General features: G+C 39.8%; 1 protein-coding gene across 3 annotated transcripts in view; it reads right to left on the bottom strand.

The window, feature by feature from the left end:
* The window catches only part of CRADD (CARD and death domain containing adaptor protein), a 181,145-nt gene that overhangs the window by 118,617 nt on the left and 37,872 nt on the right, over positions 1-24,656 (bottom strand). The window lies entirely within an intron of this gene.

The raw sequence follows: 24,656 nt of genomic DNA on the forward strand, positions 1-24,656 counted from the left end.
AATCCCTATAAAATTATCTATGACATTTTTCACAGAACTAGAACAAACAATCCTAAAATTTACATGGAACCACAAAAGATCCAAATTGCCAAAGCAACCCTGAGGAAAAAGAACAAAGCAGGAGGCATAACCCTCCCAGACTTCAGACAATACCACAAAGCTACAGTAATCAAAACAGCATGGTACTGGCACAAAAACAGACATATGGATCAATGGAACAGAATAGAGAGCCCAGAAATAAACCCATACACCTATGGTCAATTAATCTTTGACAAAGGAGGCAAGAATACACAATGGAGAAAAGACAGTCTCTTCAGCAAGTGGTGCTGGGGAAGCTGGACAGCTGCACATAAATCAATGGAGTTAGAACACACCCTTACACCACACACAAAAATAAACTCAAGGGCTTCCCTGGTGGCGCAGTGGTTGAGAGTCTGCCTGCCAATGCAGGGGACATGGGTTTGTGCCCCAGTCCGGGAGGATCCCACATGCCGCGGAGCGGCTGGGCCCGTGAGCCATGGCCACTGAGCCTGCGCGTCCGGGGCCTGTGCTCCGCAACGGGAGAGGCCACAACAGTGAGAGGCCCTCATACCGCAAAAAATAAATAAATAAATAATAAACTCAAAATGGCTTAAAGACTTAAACATAAGACACGACACCATATAACTCCTAGAAGAGAACATAGGCAAAACGTTCTCTGACAGAAATCGTACCAATGTTTTCTTAGGTCAGTCTGCCAAGGCAATAGAAATAAAAGCAAAAATAAACAAATGGGACCTAATCAAACTTATAAGCTTTTGCACAACAAAGGAAACCACAGACAAAACTAAAAGACAAACCTATGGACTGGGAGAAAATATCTGCAAACAATGAGACCAACAAGAGCTTAATTCCCAAAATATAAAAACAAATCAGGGCTTCCCCAGTGGCGCAGTGGTTAAGAATCCACCTGCCAGTGCAGGGGACACGGGTTCCCTGGTGTGCGAAGATCCCACATGCCGCGAAGCAACTAAGCCTGTGTGCCACAACTACCGAGATGCGTTCTAGAGCCCACAAGCCACAACTACTGAGCACTGCAACGAAGAGTAGCCCCCACTCACCACAACTAGAGAAAGCCCACACAGCAACAAAAACCCAACACAGCCAAAAATAAATAAATAAAAATAAATAAAGTTTAACAAAAAAATAAATAAAGACAGCTCATACAACTCAATAACAAAAAAAAAAAATCAAAAAATGGGCAGAAGACCTAAACAGACATTTCTCCAAAGAAGACATACAGATGTCCAATAGGCACATGAAAATAGGCTCAACACTGTTAATTATTAGAGGAATGCAAATCAAAACTACAATGAGGTACAACCTCACACTGGTCAGAATAGCCAGCATTAAAAAGCCTACAAATAACAAATGCTGGAGAGGGTGTGGAGAAAAGCGAACGCTCCCATACTGTTGGTGGGTATGTAAATTGGTGCAGCCACTATGGAAAACAGTAATGGAGATTCCTCGAGAAACTAAAAATAGAGTTGCCACATGATGCAGCACTCCTACTCCTGGGCATATATCCAGATAAAACCATAATTTGAAAAGATACATGCACCATACATGCACCCCTATGTTCATAGCAGCACTATTTACAATAGCCAAGAATGGAAACAACCGAAATGTTCATCTACAGATGAATGGATAAAGAAAATGTAGTGTATATATATACAATGGAATACTACTCAGCCATAAAAAAGAATGAAAAATGTCATTTGCAGCTACATGGATGGAACTAGAGATTATCATACTAAGTGAAGAAGTCAGAAAGAGAAAGACAAATACCATATCACTTATATGTGGAATCGAAAATATGACACAAATGAACTTATCTATGAAACAGAAACAAACTCACAGATATAGAGAATAGACTTGTGGTTGCCAAGGGGGAGAGGGGGTGGGAGAGGGCTGGATTAGGAGTTTGGGATTAGCAGATGCAAACTAATATATATAGGATGGATAAACAACAAGGTCTTATTGTATAGCACAGGGAACTATATTCAATACCCTGTAAGAAACCATAATGGAAAAGAATATGAAAAATAATTTTAAAAATTGTTTGCTTTAAAATACATCAGCCCTTTTGTAAGATCCAGCCTGCAAAATGACCCAGTGATTCTTTCCTCCTAGTATTCACCCTGTGTAGCTGTCCCACCCCCCTCCCTGACCCAGGGAACCAATAGGATACCACAAAAATGACAGGGAAATGTGACTTCCTAGACTAAGTTTTTTTTGTTTTTTTTTTTGCGCTACGCGGGCCTCTCACCATTGTGGCCTCTCCCGTTGCGGAGCACAGGCTCCGGACGCGCAGGCTCAGCGGCCATGGCTCACGGGCCCAGCTGCTCCGCGGCATGGGGGGATCCTCCCGGACTGGGGCACAAACCCGTGTCCCCTGCTTTGGCAGGTGGACTCGCAACCACTGCGCCACCAGGGAAGCCCCTAGACTAAGTTTTAAAAGATATTTTGGCTTCCACCTTGTTCTCCAGGCTTGTTCGCTCTGGGGGAAAGCTGGCCTCCATACTGTGAAGACACTCAAGCAGCTGAGGGAGAAGCCCAAATGGGAAGGAAGTGAGACCTGCCAACAACCAACACCATGTGAGCTGTGTCAGCCTCAGCCTATCAATAGCGATGCTATGGCTAGGAATACCTACGGCATCACCTAGGTCTGTATGACTTGTGAGGAGGCCCCACGGACATCTTCCTGATTGAAGTCAGTGTTGTGGCTGGTCCAGCCCTTGTGGTGCTTATTATGATCTCAAGATGCACTTCAGCAATTCATGAGGGAACTTTGAAAAACAAGATTTATCACTCACAAGTCCTGGAGGGCACACGGCATGTCCAAGGGCAACACAGCGAGGTCATGGGTAGAGAGAGAGGAAGGAAGTAAAGACCTGGGGCTCTGCCTTTATTAGGGTCTGAGGGTGGGGTGCCAAGGGTTTCACGGGTTCACTCTTTATTGGCAAATGTAAAGCATCAGGGCACAGGAAAGGAGAAGCAGGGTCACTCAGGTGGTCAGTTATCTAGGTTACCCAGATAAAAGGGGAACTTCATGGGTGGAGGCAGCCAGTTCCTTATCTCATTGTTTTGCTAAGAGCAGCAGTGCTATACAGCTGGCAATATATTTATTCAAGATGGATGTCTCTGAAATGGATGCCTCAGCAATCTAAAGCTTAAAGCCAGGTGCTTACATCACAATCAAAAAGCATACTGCTAGGCACTTATACCACATGAGTGCACCATCTTGGAAGCAGCAGTGTCATGCAAGAATGACTCTGGTCCCAGCTGACACCTTGAGATGTCATCGGAGACACCAAGCCAGAGCTCTTCAGCTAAGGAACTTCCAAATCCCTGACCAAAAGAAACTGTATGAGATAATATATGCTCGTTGTTTTAAGCTGCTAGATTTAGGGGTGATTTGTTATGCAGCGATAGATTACGAATGTAAAACTTTATATTGTTAGGTTGCTAGCTGAAATGAACCATTAGATGTTAACTATCAGTTCATACTAAGACGCAACTGCATACACTTGAATGAACAATTCTTACATACTGGTAGTCAATAGCATGGACTCTGAAGTCAGACTAACCAGGTTCAAAGGTATGCTCCATACTGTGTGACCCAAGACAAGTTATTCATCTACCCAGTCTTGTAAAGTGCGGACAAGAATAGTATGTATTTCATACGATTGTTTTGAGAACTGAGTTAATCCTAGTAAAGAGCAGTGTCAGGAGCACAAGAGCTCAATAAATACAAGCTAGTATGACATATGAATAAATAAACGAGGCTGTTCTTTATAAAAGGGGGGAAATGATAGTAGAAAGGACTGAGGAAACACATTCATCTGGCTGTTACTCTTAAGTTTTTTTGGCTCCTGCCACATGTAGAGAAGGAAAAAAGGGGCAGAGAGACAAAAGAAGGCAGACAAGATTGGGGCTAAAAAGCCTTTAACCACATCTAGCCAGAGCAAAGAAGTGTGGCCATATAATTTATCATGAAAAACATGGATACTTCTGAGAGTAAAAGCAGCCCTACTGAGAATCAGCCCTACTGAGAATCAGAAAAGAAGCATAAAACAGGACAGTCCCTATCAAAGCAGGTATATAAACACCCTTAAGTGACTACAGTATAAATAAACTGCTGAAGTTGAGAACGAAGCTCTGAAAAGGAGATTCAAACTCCAGAGCTATCCTGAGAGGAGCAAAGATAAAGACTGAGTCAAGTGTGTAAAGCATTATACTAAAACCCTGACTGAAGTCACTACTAGGATTCCTTTAAGCAGTGATGGAAAAATAATAATTTACCAAAAGGTAATAAATGGATGTTTTATTTCCTTAGTTCTTCTCTTAATGTGTCATCTGTTTAAATACAGTATTAATCTTCCCTTTCTTAACAGTTTCTAATGGGGCAGAATACATATTAATGTAGGTTCAGTTAATAGTGACTTTAACTGAACTTCCAGTTTAGACCAAAAGGCTATAAACATGGCATCAGCTGTTGACAGGCTGCCCTCGCCGCAGGTGAAGTATCTTTGAGGAAATAAACACCATCCAGGGCTGAACTTTCAAACGTGATTGGTGAGATTTTTGTGATCTGTACTTCGTGACGAACTACGCTATTGGTCTAGTGATTCTTTATGGTAAGTACTTCAGAATCGGGCTTCCCTGGTGGCACAGTGGTTAAGAATCCGCCTGCCAATGCAGGGGACACGCGTTCAAGCCCTGGTCCAGGAAGATCCCACATGTCGCAGAGCAACTAAGCCCGTGCACCACAACTACTGAGCCTGAGTTCTAGAGCCCATGAGCCACAACTACTGAGCCCACGTGCCACAACTACTGAAGCCCACACACCTAGAGCCCGTGCTCTGTAACAAGAGAAGCCACCACAATGAGAAGCCCGCGCACCACAACAAAGAGTAGCTCCCACTCGCTGCAACTAGGGAAAGCCCGCGCGCAGCAACAAAGACCGAACACAGCCAAAAATAAATAAATAAATAAAATAATTTTTTTTAAAAATTTCAGAATCTACTTTTTCCTATAATGATGTTCATGCTTTTTTTTTAAAGCAAAAAAAAAAAAGCAAGATTTGTATTTGTGGAATGTCTCTCAAGTTTACTTATTTATTTTTGCCACCATATAAGAAAAAGCATGGTAAATACAAACTCATTCCCAGATCAATTCAATAAGATCTTTCCCTGAGACTGGCCTAAAATTCCTTAAGATTGTTTATATTGAACTTGTACAGGGACAGATGCCCTCTAAAAGTACAGGTTTTCTGTAGGTAAAATTTTTACCTTTACCTCATACTATAAGGCCCTTTATTGTGACATCCATGATGTTTCCACTCAGGAATTACACGGTAGCATAAAACGAGGAAATTTGGATAGTGACTTGCACATTCATGTCTAAGGACTTTACTGAGTATGAATGTCAAAATACAGTTTTTAAAAGGTTAGGAATATAATTTACATACAAATATACAGTGAGTATATTATATGTATACAATATACATATGTCAAAGACTTACGTAACTCATAATGAGGAAAATAGCAAGGTGGCAAAGAAACTGGTATAGTAAATTAAAAAGAAAGAATACTGGAACAAGATTGCTAAATTACATACAACACTAGTTAATATTCTATAGGGCAATAAAATATAACCTTTGGGGTTATCTTCTCTACTTGCAAGAAGTCATTTGCATCATAACAATTTTCTGTAAGTTCTAACTTTAACAGAGTCTGAGGACTAATTAATAGCAAACAGTAAGTAAAACAAAGTTACATTCTCTAGAGAATCAGATGACTCTTAGGTCTTATTAGACAATGACTCTGAAAGGCTGTATCTCCGTCTTAACATCTTATTACCAAATTTCAGAACATTTTTCTTAATGCCCATAAAATCCTGATTCAGTTGTCCATAATAATAACAACTATACTTCTCTCCCTGAAAAATTCACCTAAATAAAAAGCCAGAACAGAGGCTGGATCTGAGGTTCAGTGTCAAATTCATCCTCCGAAGTTCCTTTCCACGCTGTACTTACGTCCCTTTATTAGGGTCCTATGACAAACACTGACTTTAGATCCTGAAGTGGCCTGCTTAAGGGCATAAACAGGACCTATTCATCTTCAGGTTCATCACAAAAGCCCAGCAGATCTTGCTGTTTATTCATTCACATAACAAAACTTACTGAGTACCTACTATGTACAAGAAGCTGTGTTAGGTTTGTTATATTGAATAGAGTGCTTTAAAGGAAATCAGTATAGCCAAGAGAGAATGCCTCAACAGTCCTGCAAGAAATGGACAAACACAAAAAGTCTATCACAACTGCAAAACCAAGGGAGGAAAAGAGAAAGGATTAAAAGAGAAAGCATGTCAATGCTGGCAGCAAACGATGGGTGTGCTGGAAGATAAACAGACAAAAGCCATAGTAGGAAACAAAAACCAGGTAACAGGAGACTTGCTCAATATTACAGAGGTGACCGCTTATGCATTCTTTAACCAAAAAGCTAAATATATGATGACACTTAATTGGATTTGAAGAGAAAACCTAAAAACTAAAGAGAAACAAGTGACTTCAAAGTTTTCACATTTGAGTTAAAAACAAGGGAAACACTGGAATATTCCCAAAGGAGCCTAGCCTAGTTTTTAATATCGCATGACATGCACTTGAGAGGCCAAGTGAACTTATGCAAACCATGTTCCTCCCCTGCTTAAAAACCTTCAGGGGTTTCCTGTTCTCTGAATGAAATTCATATTGCTGTCCAGAGCATACAAGGTTCAGCAAGGTCTAGCCCCGCCTGCCTTTCCCTCTACCCCGGATCCTTGCCCCTTTGCTCATGAAGCTCCAACCTGGCTTCTGAAAGGTCCTAGGACACACCAAGCTCCTCCCCATCTTAGGACCTTTGAACTTGCTGTCCCTCTATCGAGGATGCTCCTGGCATGGCTACCTCCAACCCATCCTTCAGGTCTCAGCTTCAATGTCACCTCCTCAAACAGACCTTCCCTAACCACCCCAACTCACCCACCCACCCACTCACATCTTACTCTTTGCTAACATAGTACCCTCATCTGTTTCCATGACAGCAGGGATCTTGCCTATGTCATTAACCATTATATACCCAGAACAGTGCCTGGCATTAACTAAGCACATAATATCATTGAAAGAATTCATGTAATCAATATGAAGAGCTAGAGTGCCACCAAGCAGCGCTCGTGTCAAAGCCCTAGAATAGCTGTGAAATTTCTAGTGGCTTCTTGAAAGTCTTATTTCTACTCCTGTTGAGCCCGGCCCATGGGGCAATATCAACCCTCATGGCTGCAAACAGCTTTCAGGTAAACTCCAAAGATAACTGGTTCCAGCCTAACTCCCACAAGAGCCTGCGGATGATTTTTTCTTCCAGAAACTTCCAAGTCTGAGGGTTTACCAAGCCTAGATCAGACCCTAAAGAGGGACTGGATGCCTTGGTTGAGCCAGATACAAATGCCTACACTTTGGGGCCTTCGTGCCTTTGCAGAGCACTTCTCCATCACAACCGCCATACTCAACACCTGAGAAGCTTCTCCCCTCCTGCTCACAGATACACTGCATCTCCACTGGGTCCTGGCTCCCTGCTTCTCAGCCAATGTTCAGGGGGAGAAGGAAAGAATTACCAGAAGATATGTGAGGGACCACAATGCTGAAGGATGCCACCGTTTACTGAGCTCCATTCAGAACCTCATAATGTCTTCTCAACCACCCTAGGAAGCAGATCGGATTTTTTCTTTTTTTTCTTTCACAAGTTGAGCAAACCACCTAAGGTCACACAGCTAGAGGGTGGCAGAGGCAAGATCTACACCTAAGTTTAACTACCTTTAGAAGCTTTATTACTTCTGACACCATTTGGTGTCTTTATAGGCAGTTTTGGGGAAAGGGTAGGAGTGGAGGGGAGGGAAATGCCATGCCTCATATCACTGTCGGGCTCCCTGCATTAACAGGAAAGGAAGAGTTAAAGGGGTGGGGCGGGGGGGAGAAATGAATAATAGACGCGGAAGTCCCACCTTGTTCTCCCACCTCCCTTCTCTCATACTTCTTACCAGTCCCCTGCCCTTGACCTTGAACCTTCATTAGCAGCTGCCTGACAAGTGCCCTCTCCTGGGTTACATAGGAGGGCATTTCTGCTCTGAGTCCTGCCTAATGGAAACACTTCATTCTTGCTGTACGGCTGCAATATAGTGATGGCTTTCTGGTTTTCCTAATTGGAATTCAACACATTTTTCCATAAAAGAACATTACATCGTGGTTAGAGTTTATAATACCAGTGGCTTTTTTATTTTAAAAAAATGTATAATAGAGATACACTAATCTGAAATCCAAAACGCTCTGAAAACCAGAAGTTTTTTCATAACTCATTTGGCAGCAAAACCTGACCTGACCTGAACTCATTTGGCCTGAATTCATTTGGCGACAAAACCCGACCTGAACTGACATGAGGCTATTTATAGTTTTTATTTATCCCACTGAGTGTGAATATTCATCAGTTTCACTGCAGAAGTATTAATGTGTTTGATTATAGGATCCTGCTCCAGACCACACTGCAGTGCGATGTAATAACTGGTATACGCACAATATAATCCTTCTCAAAAAACAAAACAAAACAAAACTCAAAGTCAGCAAATCTGGCCTCAAAGGTTTTGAATACAGAATTGAAGACCTGTATTTATTCAGATTTAACCTCCTTGAACCTTGGGTTCATTGCAAGTCTGAAATTAGGTCGCAGACAACATCATTTCTTTGGGAAAATATATTCTTAATTTCAAACAAGCAACTTAAAAATGAACTTTTGGAACACCACTAATTCATGGGTTGGAAACTATATACAAGTATACAATAAAGAAAAAATTCTTCATGATAAAAGGTTTCCATTCTGAAAAAAAAAAAAAAAAAAAAAAAAAAAAAAAAAAAAAAAAAATCAGATTCTGCTTCCCATTCTCACAGAATCTTCAGGGAAGTCTTCAGCTTCCAAAAAGAACGGCTAATCTTCTTGGACCTCTCTGTGCACTGAGGAGAGTATTGGAACATTAGAACATGAACCAAGAAAAAGAGAGGGAATACTAGAAATCCTGCTAACTGCTCCCATTCTGCCATTCTGTTCATTCTTATTTCTGCCAAAATTATGTTTTTATAAGTTTAATTGCAATTCAAAGTTAACCTTTCTAGCAGAAGGAAAGCATAAAATGTCCCTTTCAACACAAGATGAGTTCAAAGGAAAATTCCAATCTTCTTATAATCATTTTATGAATGTGATGAATCCTATAGCTGATTACTTTGCTGCCATTTTGTTTTGGCTGCTAGAAAAAAAAATCAGAGCCAAATTTATAGCCTAGCTCTAGCACCTGTATAGAATTTTATACTGTATTTTCTTTGCATTAAACCTACCCAAAGCAGCCTTGTTATTTTTCTCCTAATTTTATTTTCCTTTTGCCTAATTTCTTCATCTACTTATTTTATGTGGTGGTGGTGGTGGGTATGTATGTATGTGTAAATTTCCTCAAAATCTTTTTATAATAAGGTGGAGTCCAGATGAATAAACAAATAAGTAACTGTATGCTTAATAATGCACTGGTGTGGATCGACTTAATTCCAGCTGAAAAGACTTCAGTAATAACAGAACTCTAAATCATTTTGCTTGATTAATTGCACAGATCCTGAGCCCTAATTAAAACCTTCTATATCAGAATGCCCATGACCATCATTCATTACATGAAAATAATCATAAATCAGGGAAAGCAAAAGAAGCACCTTAGCTAAATTGCGTGTTTCAAATATATAGTCACCCGAGATATGTGGTTGTGATTTGATCATCACCACACCCCGAGGGCTAAGGAGGCACGAGTTTCAAGTCTCAGCATACATGCTGCCTATCCCTCTGCCCTGTATCTCCAGACCATCAGTTATGTCTCACAGCACCACGTCTGCGCCTGAAACTGGCAGATCGCCATTTCTTGCACCAGGCCCCGTACTTGCTGGAGTTGCTGGAAGAAGGTGACAAAGTCCTAAAGAATATTCACAAAACTCCCCAAGAGTCAACACTTTCTGTTTTACTGCTGCATCTGATGATCAGCCTTTCCTTTTCAGTAGCTCCAAAGCACTAGAATTTCCCCATGTATAATCCGTACTTCTGAACAGTTGTCTAGTTAAAACCTCTGAAGGGAAAAATTAGAATTTAAATAACGAATGGTAATCAGGATTCATAAATAGTAAATTAGGATGCATAATGTAAGCCTACACTCCCCTGACCCCAAGCTGTAAGAACTATGCAGCTCTACAAAAAGTGAGGAGGGGGTTTACATGTGCCCTACAATTAGGAAGTTGCATATTCAAGCACATTTTAGGTATGAGTAAGTGGCAGCTAGGTCATGGGACCCGGTTTCTTAGCCAAAATTGGATTCTAGTAGAATTCTATTTGAATATATCAAAAACTCTCCAAGGCTGAAATGAGACTGCAGAGGAAAACCAATCTTTCTTAAATGCAATTATTAGTAGTATATATAGTATTGGTACTACAAACTGACTTCTATCTGATGCTATCTTAATACAATGCCCAAAACAAGAAGATTGGGAAAGGTTTTGCAACATAGAAGTTTGAATTTTTTTTTAAAAAAGCGTTTATTGTTTTATTAAACCTCTAAAACTTCTTTGTAAGTAATATTTAATGCTACCTGACTTTTTCAGTTCTAATTTCACTTTGCAAAATTTTGAGAATTAAGATGCTTAAAATCTCTTTAAAATGTTGGATTATGACTATAACCATCCCAGGAAAGCTGTACCTAGAAGGATATGGTAAGCAGAATTCTAAAGATGTGCCCCCAAGATTCCCATCCCCCTAGTCATAAATCAAGCACTAAGTTAGGTACTGCTGTGAAAAGAATTTGCTGGGTAATTAAGGTTACTAATCATTTGACTTTATCCAGGTGGGCCCAATGGAATTGCATGAGTCCTTTAAAAGCATACAAACGAAACAGAAGGGGAAGGCAGAGATATTCAAAGCAAAGGATTCCACACACTATTATTGACTCTGAAGATGGGGGGTGGTGGAGCATGAGTTAAGGAATGTGGAGCTGAGGAAGACCACTAGCTAAGAGCTAGCAAGGAAATGGGACATCAGTCCTACAACCACATGGAACTGAATTCTCCCCCAGGACCTACAGGTAAGAGTCCAGACCTGCTGATATCTTGACATGGGGCCTCGTGAGGACATGAACAGAGAACCCAGAAGAGCCATACTGTGCCCAAAGCTCAGACCCATAGGAAGGTGAGATAATAAATGGGTTTTGTTGTAAGCTACTAACTTTGTGGTGATTTGTTATAGCAGCAATAGAAAACTAATACAGAGGTAAAGCAAAAAAGAGCCAAAAGATGCACATTTCTGAGTCTAGTAAACTTATTTATCTTTATTTAATGACTTTGGCTAAAGCACAGAACATTCCATAGAAAACTAAAAGTAAACCAAAAACGACCATAACAGAAAATTAGGATATAAGTATGAAATCAAAGGGATTTTTAAAATGAAAACTGTTGCCAATATATCATTTTATTGCTTAATCTCAAGTACTGCCTTGAAATGGGAAGTTCTGCCGTTGTTTCTAAGCAGTTCAAAAGAAGATTCATAAGGCACAAAGCAAGAATCTGGAGCCCAAAATGTAGTTATCATTACTATGAAGCTAATCTCTTGTCTTATCATGATCTTCAAGTATATACCACACTCACTAAAATATATGAAAAAAAGGTGTTTAGGCTTTTATTATTTAAAGGAGAACAAGAACCAAGGAGAGAATTCAATTTAATAAAAGGAATAACATTTTAATAATTACAACTCTCCAGCAACAGAATGGAATGCCTCAAAAAGTGGTCAGAAATGTTATAAAAGAGATTCTTACAATTCCATTTAAAAATTGGCCTAAAAGACCTCTACACTCTATTCCAACTCAAATTCTGTGATTCCAACAACTTAGTAACACAGTTAGATTGGCTGCTATAAGAATACTGGCATTATCAGAGTACTAGGTAAGTTACATGTGAACACATTAAACTTTAACACTAGGTACCAGGGCAATTCTCACAGCAACATGAATTACTAGCATTCTGAGTTTCTGGACAGATACGAATATCCAAAAACGAAACTATGTTAAAGGACAGCCTTTTTTTGTTTTTGATTCTACAGAATTCCTTTTCAAAGGCGAAGTTTGGATGCATCCTTCTGGTTCTGAAGTGGGAGACAAGAATGGGAAAGAGTCCCCGCCCGGAAGATAAGGGCCCCGGAACGCAAGGTGTTAATATCCTGGCGCCGCACAAACACCTGACTCCACTAGCACAGTCTGCCCCTTCAAAACAAAATCTGCCGAACCTGCTCGTCACACAAGGACAAGAAATTTCCCGGCAACCTGTGATTGCTAATTTACCGAGGATGGACAGCAGGCTGTTGAAAGGAACGCCAGTTTTCCCGGGGTTCTCTTCACGAACACAAATCCAAGTGTTTAATGCAAGATTCACACTTCACTCAGGTTTGTGTTTGGTTTGGTTTGTTTCCTGGAGATTGGCTGAGTTTCCCTGGTTTTGGTAGAGCGAGGAAGAGCCAGTCGCTTCCTAGCTACCTTTCACTAAGGCCACATTGGACAAATGCAAGTAAACACGTCTTTCAAGTATACCTCTGTCACTCCGGGCGCCGCCTTTGCGTAAGATGCAAGGAACGAAGGGAAACTGCCGAGTCACCCGCAGATCACACCCAGGGCGCCCCCGGGGTGGCGGGATGACCAGGCTGCAAAGGACCGCGGAGCGCCCCAGCCAAGCTCTCTGCTTTATCTGCTATTCGCACAGCGCCACCGCACTCACCAGTTCCTAGAGAAGGGATTCTGAGAAAAAAGGAAAGAGCCTGGTTCCCTAGAAACATTAAATTAACACAAGGGATCTGGAAACGAAACAGCAGATGCCTGAAAGCCTTCCCCTTGACTGTTTCCTGCCTTCTTGGAAAATCTTTGCGTTAAAATAGATTGGATTACTCTGCACGGCCAGATGCTGCTCGAGAACTTCGTTTTGGGTGAACATGAAAGCAAAGTTTGCCATCTTTTAAAACGATTTTTCTTTCCGAGGTGGTTTGAATAGCGGGTTTGGGTTGCTGATATCTGCTGGGACCTGAAGCTGAGGCTGTTTGCATTACAATAGAGACTTTCCACAACATTGACTTGCAAATCAGATAACAAAAAGCAGGGCGTGCAGAGTAGAAAGGTAGAACTCCGAAAGAGTAGTGAGAGTTCAGAATCCAGAGATTCACATCTCTGGAAACTGCCTAGAAAGAGCACGGTCCAGCCCCCTTATTTTACAAAGGAGAAAATAATGTAAGTTCTATCCCTAAGCCTACTTACTTTGACTACAGCTTTAAGAACACAGAAAAGTAAAACTAACAGCATTTCCAAAGCGTCAAAAACGGAAGCAGAAAGGCTGATGAGTAATACCTTATCAGCTTCCTCATTCTAAAACCCCATGTACTAACCTCCATCGACCCTATCTGCAAATTAATCTTATATAATTTATACATTCAAACCAAGATTAATAACCATGCACCTTGAGAACAGTGGGCCTTAAGAACAATGTACTACAGTCTCATGTCATCTTTACTTTCATATTTAAACATTTTTGGTAGCTGAGAATAAGATCCAAGGCTTCCTATGAGATACCACGGTTTTACAGAGGAAATAAGGTTTTTACTGTAGTAGCACCTTCCTTGATATTGTAACTTTTTCTCTTGATAACCTTTAAGGTGGGACTCCATAATCATTAGCCACTATTTTACGTGCATCACGCTTTCTAGTAAATCAGACAGCAACCTGCAGCCCAAAAAGGATTCAATGCTTATCCCAAATTTGGGAGCACAAGATGGGGGAGAAGTATATTACATGATACACTGAACAAAAATAAATTTAAATATCCTTGCCTAAGCGTGAAAGCAACAAAACTCATTTTAAAGCAATACAGTCAGGCATAATCATTTCATCTGTAATAGGGCAAGTATACAGCTCCATGAGAATAGCAGCCCTCAGTATTTGTTTTAACAACTTACAGGGGATATGCAAAAATCTATCATTCCTCCCTAATATATGAAAAACTAAAGGGCAATTTCATAGCAACTTCAGTGCTTTCTAACGTAACCGTTGAACTTACGAAAAAGCAAGGAAATTTTTTAAATGTTTATAAGAAAGCAAAGGAAAATGCTGCAAAAATTATTTGGCTGGCAGGCCACGGAGAAAGCCGGAATCTTTGCAGGACTCACCAAACTACAGAGCTGTTTTAAAACCGAAACTCAAACAGATTTGAACAGGTATTAAGTATTTTATACAACAAAATTACCAAATGTACATACTTCGATAATCACAAGTAGAATCATTTCCAACTAGTTTGAAAAAACTATAGTTATACAAAAATAACTAAACTACTATGACAAGAATAAATAACGAGCCACACAATTATTATTAGTCAATGCTGGCCCTAAAAAAAATGACCAGAGAATTTCAAAATGATTAGGAATGATCAAGTATGACTCCTATATTTTCTAGGTAGGTAGTGACATTAAGAATGTGGTTTTCACAGAAATATAGTCCACTTATTTTTAATCACAATGACAAACAAAAATGACTGACTACAAACAAAAATGAATTGATTCAGATAGCTTCTTTTAAAAGGTTTTCTTTTTTTTTTATTAAAAGCAAAACCTGTGGTAAACCACAGCGTTAGGGAAGCTTAACAAATTTTAAAATCCCCTCCAAATTATTTAAAAAAAAAAAAAAAAGAAAGAAAAAAGCAGTATTCGTGCCATAGAAATGTGTGGCTAGCTTATAATCCTCAGAATTCCTTTCATGTAGCTAATGGGTATCTCATTTCTGGGACTTCCTCACACTTAATTGAAATGTTAAAGAAAAGGAGAAATATTTAGATGTTGATAAAGTTATTCTAATTACCCCGCTTCACTAACTTCAGCTCATCCAAGTTCAATATCTAGTAAGTGCCTGGTCTGCTTCGGCAGATTTTTCTTTTTCTATTTTAAAAGTCATTACTAAACAAATGAGGTTACTACTAGTTAAAACTCTAAATCCAGATGTCATTTGCTCTGTTGTAAAAATGTGCATAGTATTAGGCAAGTATACTTTTCCTCCCATATATTTTTGTATCTTTGGCCAAACTCCCCCAGTAACATTTTAGTTTATGGTCTGTATCCTAAAATAAAAACATTTGTATTTTTTGCCATAAAAATCAGTAAACTTCTTTTAAAGTTAGATGCTTCAAAATAAACAATACAAATATTGTATGAAAGTCCTATTATAATTAAAGAAGGTCGTTGGTAATGAGGAAGAAAATTGAAGGCATATTTGCAATAAATCAAAAGCAGAGTTGTCAACAGTAGCCTCCACAATTATTAGTAGTGTTTATAAAATACTGGTCTTTGCATTAATTCAGGAGTATAAGCTGGCAGGGTTTTCTCTTAATAAATGAAAAATAGTTTTTGTACTTTTAAGGTGAGAATGACTATTTTAAAAACGAAGACAACTTCCAGGATCTTTCTCTTTCTCCATCTCAAAACTATGAGTTTTATTTTTATCTTTTTGAATTCTTGAAATTCAATGACATTGTCATAGCTCTGTGAACCAAGATAACAGAAACCACCAACTGTAGGAGCCTTGATGCTTTCGATTATATTTTCCTAGAAAGATTTATATGATATTGATATTTAATCTCAATAGCTTTTTTTTTTAACGGAAATCCTCCAATGCCAATAAAAGTTAGATAATCTAAATCTCAGTAGTTCAGACAAATTTAGTCCGTTGGCATACCCTAAAAACAGGATAATTTAATAAGATCTAAATAACATTATATTCTATATTAAATAATACTTTCAAGACACATGTTCTGTTAAGATAAGCGAGTAACAACCTCGAATCTGTGTTGGAAATGAGCAGGGGACACATTTTTTTAAAAGGAGAAGAGGCTACATTAACCACTGCTCAAATCTCCCCGTTTGGGTGTAGGAGAGAGGTGGAAAGTACAGCCAGCCAGGTCCTTTATCCGGGCAGCTGCCCATCCCGGGGCACCACACTTCCATGTCCTGACCACTGTCAATCAGAATAGCTCAGTTTAAGCATCTCTACGGTCAGATACCTTTGTATTTTGCTGGGAGAAGAAAGGGAAAAACAAAAAATATATAAAGCTCTCTTTTCCCAAGCTCCCTGCATCCTTTCAAAATCACACTTTGCTAACAGAAGTTAGTATGATGAAGAAAGAAGCCACCAGGAACCTAAATGATTTCCCTTTAAGACAAGTTTTAAGGCCGAGAGGACACGTTCTTTTTTCTTTCTTTCTTTTTCCTTTTTTTCTTTTTTTAAGCCAGACTCTCTGGGTTACTTATGATTTTTATTCTGTTTGAATATGGTCCCTGTTACCTTTTGTAATTTTCTGGAAAGAAATAAGATTTCCATTGTTTACAAGATAAAACAAGAGGTTGACACTTTACGCACAAAAAAAGAATAACCAAAGGTTACAGTGACGTCAGTTTTAGTTTTTGCTGAGGGCCGGTGGTTTTTTTTTTTTCTTTTGTGCAGTGCGGGTGAAACAGGTGTGAGGCACTGACTGTGTTTTCTTAAAGGAGGAGCGGACTTTCACCTTCTCTCAGTGTTATCCTGGTTCTAAGGAGGGGGCCTGCTTTGCCAACTCTTCTGGGTAGACTTCATAACAGATTCAGCAGGCTCTATTCTCTAGGAAGGCTGAAGCTGGCAACCACATCTCATGGAAGATTCCACAAAAGGCTAAATTAGGATGAGATCGTCAACAGGCTTCAAAAAGGCAGAGTTCCAGGCCCCATCCCTGAGGCCAAAGGGGCCTCCTTCAGGTCCTCGTCCCCACAGTCTGACACTCTTGGCCTCTCCTCTCTCCTCTAGCTTCCCACCCCATTCTTCTGCCAGCCCTTCCTTTTTCCTCTAACCCTGCAAAAAGTGAGCAGCGCTGTTGTTTTGCTCCAACTGACAAAACAGCTAAGAAACAGCAGAAGAACATGACTGCCCTTTTCAAAATGGGCCACGTGATCACCCTATTTAAATCCAGCTCTTACAGTAAAAAGGAATAGAGAGGGAGGGAGCTGTTTATGAAACTCTCCTACTTGCCTTCATAATACTCTCATCTCCCCTCTCAGCCTCCTAAATACCCAAGTGAAATTATATAATAAGCTGTATTTTCTCACTCTGAAATTTTTCCTTAGTCCAAATTGCTAATGTGGCAGGTTCCAGCTGCCTAAATTCCCTAAACAACATTCCCTGTTCCATAAAAAGCATGCAACTGCAAGCACAGCAGTCCTGCTCCAGTTCTGAGAACTAGAAACTGACTAGCCAGTTCCTTGGCCTGGGGAGGCCGTGAAACAGGCAACATGGACGATTTAAAGGTACACAATATCCGAGGTTCCATTTCACTCCCAGGCAGCCAAGAGTGGCCCAGGAGAGGCCATCCTCCATTTTTTTTCTGACTCTTACACTGATTCCCTGGGAACTACCTCTGCTCCAAAAGAAAACACCCCTCCAATGGAGAAAGGGGGACACTGAATTTCTACTGCTTTTTATGAATGTATTTGTTTCATGAAGAGGGAGAAGAGTTCCACAAAACAGACTGCCTTAGTTAAGTGACTTGAAAACTGTACATCCCAGAATAGCAAATACAGTAAAGTGCAAAGTTTGAGTCCTTTCTCTTAAATTATTTAATACAACTTCAACATTTAGAGAAATATTCATTGACCTTTCTCTGACACATACAGTATATGCCTCTACCTCTGGCAAAAATACTACCCAAACCAACCTAAGCAGACATAAATGCTTCATTTTGATTTTTAAGACTTCAAAGAAGGAAATTCTATAACCTACCTTGGCATTGCCAGACTTCACAACAGCCTTCGTACTTGACAATCAAACAATATCTAATTACTTGGAGTTCCCTGCACCCGCCATGCTAGTACATGTCTCTGTGTCTCTCCACGTGCTTTTTCCTCTAGTTAGAACAGCCTCTCCAACCCCATCCACACAGTGAGCTCTACTCTTCAGCAGGCGGCCTATGCCACCACCCCTCACCTGTCCCACATCTGAGTCCATCTCTGCCTCCTGTGTCACTTGTATACGTACCTGCACTGCCTCTATCAGAGAATACCATGTCTGTTCATGCATCTGTCTCCCCTGCTGGACTCAAACTCCTCGAGGAACTAATTGTTTTTGTATCTCCAGAGCCTTGCATATTTTGCATGAAAAAAAAACAGGTGCTATAAACGAGAACCAACCTGATGTGGCTGTAAAATGACTTCTAGCTTTTAAACATAATGAGCCTAGTGCAAGGCTCATATACATCCTGCTGGTTGATCCAAACTCTGTCCTGCTGTAGTCTGAAACCATTTGTTCTTGCTCTATCCTCAGAGGAAAAAGAAAAACTGGTCACACTTCTCTGTCCTCTGTATCATAATTAGATGGGGATGGGAGCTGGGGTACGGGAGAATAATCGGGCTACCTAGTCACATCCTCAAAGAAATCAGTGTGGAACTCAAGGAAATTGGTGGATCCATCTAAATTTAACACACCTTCCATCCACCCATCAAAAGTATTTGAAATGCCATTGATGGAAATAAAAGAGAGAATTTACTGTGGAGAACAAAATAAAACTATTAGAAGAAAGAATCTGAGGAAGAGCTGGGGTTAGGTGATGTTTGTAAGTAAAGATGGGAAAAACATAAATGACGGAGGTCAAAACAGAAAGGTTTGAACCTAAGGACCTTAGAAATCATTTTGGTTTCTTTTTCTAGTAACAGGCTGACCACAGACAAGATTAATAAGAACATTATTCTCCAATTCCTACACAACGTCCTGCATTGCTGTTTAAGCATCTAGCGTCATGCTTGCTCTGATAAATGTGAGTGCCACGTACTGATTCATGTCATAGCTCCAGTGGCATGATTTTCTTTGAAGTTCTCTTTATTTATTTTAACAATTTAGGTGCCATAATCCTCAAAAGTTTTTCTGGGACTAGATCAAAGGGAGAGAGGCAGAAAAGGGGAGCTAAGATCTCTCGAGGACCTCTTACATGTGCCAGTCACTTTATAGGTGTATAACCACCCTCCCAATAAGTCCACTTGGTAGGCATACTTATTCCCATTCTCAATGCAGTTTTAAACCTATATCTATCTGGTTCTAAATCCAGTATTCATTCTATAAATCATACTATTCCTATTTCTAATTTCAGCATTAAGAACACAAGAAGGCAGCTTCAAAGGTAAGAGGTATATCATTCATTCATTCATTCAACATTTATTCAAGAGCTACTATGAGCCAGGCACTGTACTTTCTTTCAGAATATAAAACATAAACAAGTTCTGGTGCTTGACTTCAAATTGCTCAAAGTTTAGTGGGAAAGGGACACAAAAACAAATAACTTGTTTTATTCTCTTTTCCCCCAGGCTCTGTATGGAGTTTTGTTTCTCCCCTTTGTCACTTTTTGCTGCCACTTTACTAACTTTCCAAACCTTAGTAGTTGCTTTCCCATTCCTTATTTAAACATTAATGAAACATGAGTAACCTACACCATTTCATAAACTGCCTTCATTGTTAGAATCAGATTCCAGAGGGATGTGAAATTGAACAAACCATAAATTTGCTCCAGGCACTCACCATTCCATATTTTTGGAGCATCTAATATAAGGCCCAGTGCTAGCTGGGGAAACAGTAGTAGAAACAAGATAACCAGAGTTCCTGCCCTCATAGAGCTTATCTTCTAACCATTCCAAGACGGGAGGAAGGCAGCAAACAAATCCATGGATTGTGATAGGCTTGTTACGAAGAAAAACGACAGGATGCTGTGAGAAAGTATGTATGGCACAGGCACCTGACCTTTGGCTGGGGGATGAGGAAGGCCTCCCCGCAGAAGTGGCATTAAAGCTGAGATCTATGAGTTGAGTGAAACTCCATGAAGGTGGGCATGGAGGGACAGGAGGGGGAACAGAGAGAAGCATTCCAAGCAGAGGGAACAAAATATGCAAAGGCCTGAAGTTGGAAAGAACACAAAGCTTCTGAGGTGAGGAAAGAAGGCAGGTGATAAGAGGGTAAGTGTCCCAAGACAAGCTGGGAAGGTGGCATAGCCAGATGCTTCAGGACATTGTAGACGACAGTTTGGATTCAAATCTCACCCTAAGAACAAAAGGAACACACTGAAAGGTTAAAGCTTGTCCACTGAACTCAAATTCCCTTGGCTACCTGTGAGTGATATATCAAGAAGAAAACAGTATTAAAAAGTGCTCTGATAAAGGAAAACATATTTAGAATAGAAAGCATAGTGTCATAGGAGAAAGGGTGCTAAACCATGAATGAAAACTAAGGGGTTCTACTCATAGTACTATTATCCTGGGTAGGCCATTTAATCTCAAAATATCTCCACTTCCTCATCTATCAAATAAAAGTACTAAAAAATTCAAAACTCACACATTCATTGTAAAAAGCAAATGAGATACTACATTTGACGTTTCAAAATGCTTTGAGGGGCTTCCCTGGTGGCGCAGTGGTTAAGAATCTACCTGCCAATGCAGGGGACACGGGTTCGAGCTCTGGTCCGGAAAGATCCCACATGCCGCGGAGCAACTAAGCCCGTGCGCCACAACTACTGAGCCTGCGCTCTAGAGCCCGTGAGCCACAACTACTGAAGCCTGCGCGCCTAGAGCCCATGCTCTGCAATGAGAAGCCTCTGTAATGAGAAGCCCCCGCAATGAGAAGCCCGCACACCGCAACAAAGTGTAGCCCCCGTTCCTGCTCGCTGCAACTAGAGAAAGCCTGCGCACAGCAACGAAGACCCAACACAGCCTAAAATAAATAAACAAGTAAATAAATAAATAAATATGCTTTGAATCTCTAAAATGTAAGATCCTTGAGGCAAGGATTTTATCTGTTTTTCACTGCTATAGCTAGCACTTAGAGGATGGATGGATGGAAGGAAGGAAGGATGAATGGATGGAAAGAAGGATGGAAGGGAGGGAGGGCAGGAGGACAGGCAGACAAATGGATACAACAAGCACCATACCATGCAAATATGAAACAAGATGGACCCTGTGTGGACAAAGCCCACCTGGGAGGGCAGCCTCCACAGAAGGACTCATTAGCATAACATCACAAGTGTTTGCCAGCCAGCCGGGCCTGCCCTCAATGTCAGTGCACCAGGCACCTCCAGCAGCTGTTCTAGAGGACTGGCCAGTTGGTCAGCCAGCACAGGTTCCGAAGCCCATGACATACACTCCCTCAGTGTAGTAAGTGACAGGGGGCGACTATGAGAAATGAAACCACTGCCCTTCATGCTGCTTCTTCCTGAGAGACCAGTCCCTGACAAGGGCCCCAAGGCCAGGCCCTATGTACACATCCTTCTCTATTAATACAATCCATCACTTCAGACTCTTATTCTTTTGGTTTACCGAATGCAGTACTATGATCAATTTTATAAAACTTCTTCAGCTTTTCTTATATTGCATAGTCTTGGCTATGTGTACCCAGTTTCTTAAAGAATTGAAACTAAAGGTAAAAAACAAAGAGGGAAAATATAAAAAGCCCTTAAGAGGTTCTTTGATATTTATTAGCTTCCATAGCAATGACAATAGTTACCATTCACTGCATACCTACTTTGCTCCAAACGCAGAGTTTGACACTTGGCCTATCATCTCTAATCCTCACAACATCTGACAAAGTAAGCATTACGGAGGGACCCCGTTTCATGAAGGAGAAAATTCGGGCTCAGCACATAAGTGACTTGCCCAAGATTATGGGGTTATTAAGGGGCACAGCCAGCGTTCAAATGTGGGTTCATTAGACAGTACAACATACATTCTTTCCATTATACTACATATTATTGTAAAATTATTCTAAATAAGATTGAACTATACGTAATCATTAAAGCAACCTAAGCATTTACCTGTGTCAGATGCTATTAAGCTCTTTATAAAAATTATCTCACTTAATCTTCTCAACAGCCTGTAAGGTTGGTACTTTTGAGATGAAGAAACTGAGAGAGACCTAGAGAGACTGCGTAACTTGCCAAAGGTCAAAAAACTACTATGTAGTAGAGTTTGGATTTTAACACAGGTCCGCCTGACTCCAAAATGCACCCTCTTTAACTGCTACATAAGAGTTGCACTATTCAAATAGTATCAGTGTAACTTATATACCTTTGAAAGAGAATGTCAAAACAGAAAAACAGGGTCAATAAACCACTTTAAAGATAATTTAAAATAACAACTGCATTAAGACACTGTCTCTAAGAGCCCATTACTAACCATTTTCTCGGTGATTGTCACCTTGTTCTGTTGCCCCAAATGGCCTTTAGAACTATCTACAACCAGAATTTTCACTACAAGTGTTTTCCTTTTTCATTCGGTAAGCAATTTAAAAATCTATTTCTTAAGCTGCCAGTTCAATCAAGTGGAACTCAAATCCTTATATCCAAATCTTCAAAAACCACCAAAATGTACACTCCTTAGTCCACAATTCTCATCACTAAACAATGCTGAGTGGCTAGAAAGATGTTGAAAAGCACTGTGCAAATTGCTCACGTGCCACATATTAGTTTTCACAGTTTCATAGTAAATTCTAGGTTATATCAAGCCTTTTAAGATATTCCCAACATGGCTGCCTCCCTATCAGAAATAATACTTCTCTAAACCTTTCCCTTGGGCAGGATTCCTCAGCTACATTTGTTAAACCTACTTTTAAAAACTCCACTTGTTATTAAGAAGGTGTCAGCCCAATAAGGAAATCTGCCCTTGATCTACTGATTGTGCAAACATGAATAGGACTTCCTTATATCTATTAAAAAGTTTATTCACGTCAATTTCACACCGACTGGCTTTTGTAAACCAAAGAGCTGGCAAACTATGACTTTAAACACAATCAGTGAAAAAGAAATCTGGCAATTCTTGGAAAAACATGTGGGAAATCATGTGTATGTGTAAACTCATGCCCATGTCAACTTTCAAAGAGTAAAATGTAAGTATGGAAAGTACCTAAATACCCCCTAACAAAAGCAAAGTAAATTTACAGACCTGGATTAGATCCCCAGAATTTTGTGCTTAATCTTCAAGTTGGGATGTTCCATCAGTACGGGGAAATTATATGTATTTTTAAGTACTTTTTAAAAACCAGAGTATATGTGTAACAGCAAAAAATAAATCAATAAACATTGCAGAAACATATAAAGAAAATAAATCACTTATAATTACACCACTGTCAACACCACGTCCCAGACTTTTTTCTTGGCATACATGCATATATAAACAATTTGAGTTTCTCAAATATAGGGTTGCACCACATGGACTGTTTTGCAACCTGCTTTGTTTTGTTTTATTTTTCCATCCCATAATAAATTTGAATAGGACAATGTTCAAAAATTAATGAATATAGCTTTATATCATCAATTCTCCCCTAACTGATTTAACCAATCTTTCATTGAAGGACAAGTAAGTTTCCTTCAACCTTGTGGTTTTATAAACAATATTGAATTGAATATCCTTGTACGTACGAGTATTTGTCAAATCAGTCCTTTCAGATAAATTCCTAGAAGTAGAAACACTATGTCAAAGGATGTGGCTTTTGATACATATTGCCTAACTGCCTTCCAGAAGGATCATGCCAATTGATACTCCCACCAGGCTTCTCCACATCCTGACCTTCCCTGGCAATGAGTATTCTTTTCAAATCATTGCCAATCTGATAGACAAAACAAATGGTAACTTCAGGCTGCTTTCATTTGATTTTCTTTTCATAAGTACATTGATATATGGAGGCAGTAAGTCAGTGTCTACTGAAAAGCAAGCGCTTTGGAGGCAAACAGTTCTGAGTTACAAAAGCCCTGCTAAACGTGTGACCTAGGACAAGCTGCCTCAACTCACTAAATCATGTACTCCTCATTGCAAAGTGTAAATAATTACACCTGTCTCAGTATTTTCTTAAGCATTATGTGTAAAGCCCTTAGCGCAGTCCCTGGTGCATAATAAACACTCAGTAAATGGTAGCGGCTGGTTGTAGCTGCTGCAGTAGCTATAGAAGCTGTAGTAGTCCTAGTTGTTGTCTGAGTACTGGTAGAATATTGGCAGCCATTTGTATTTCTTCCCTTGCAAACTGCCTTTTCATATAATTGGTCCTTTTTTGTGCTGGAGAATTCATCTTTTGTTTATTAATCTGTAAGAGCTTGTTATAAATTATGGGTAATAACTCTTTGGCTGCTATTATATATGATGCCAACATTTTTCCCGTGTTGGTATTCATTTTTAACTTTATTATGGTGTTCTTTGTTGTATAGAAGTTAATTTTTACATAGTTTAATCTCTCTTTTCTTTTTCTTCTTTATTTTTTAATTCTTTAGTTTCTACCATTGGTGTAATGCTTACGAAGATCTCCACTATCACAAGATTATAAATAAAGACTGGGTATATAGTTTATTCTATTACTTTTATAGATTCTTTAATTTTTTAACAGTAAAATCTCTATAAATCATTGGGAATTCCCTGGCAGTCCAGTGGTTAGGACTCTGTACTTTCACTGCT

The sequence above is a fragment of the Neophocaena asiaeorientalis genome, unplaced genomic scaffold (genome assembly GCF_003031525.2).
Source record: "Neophocaena asiaeorientalis asiaeorientalis breed wild unplaced genomic scaffold, Neophocaena_asiaeorientalis_V1.1 scaffold92, whole genome shotgun sequence".
Taxonomy (NCBI): Eukaryota; Metazoa; Chordata; class Mammalia; order Artiodactyla; family Phocoenidae; genus Neophocaena; species Neophocaena asiaeorientalis.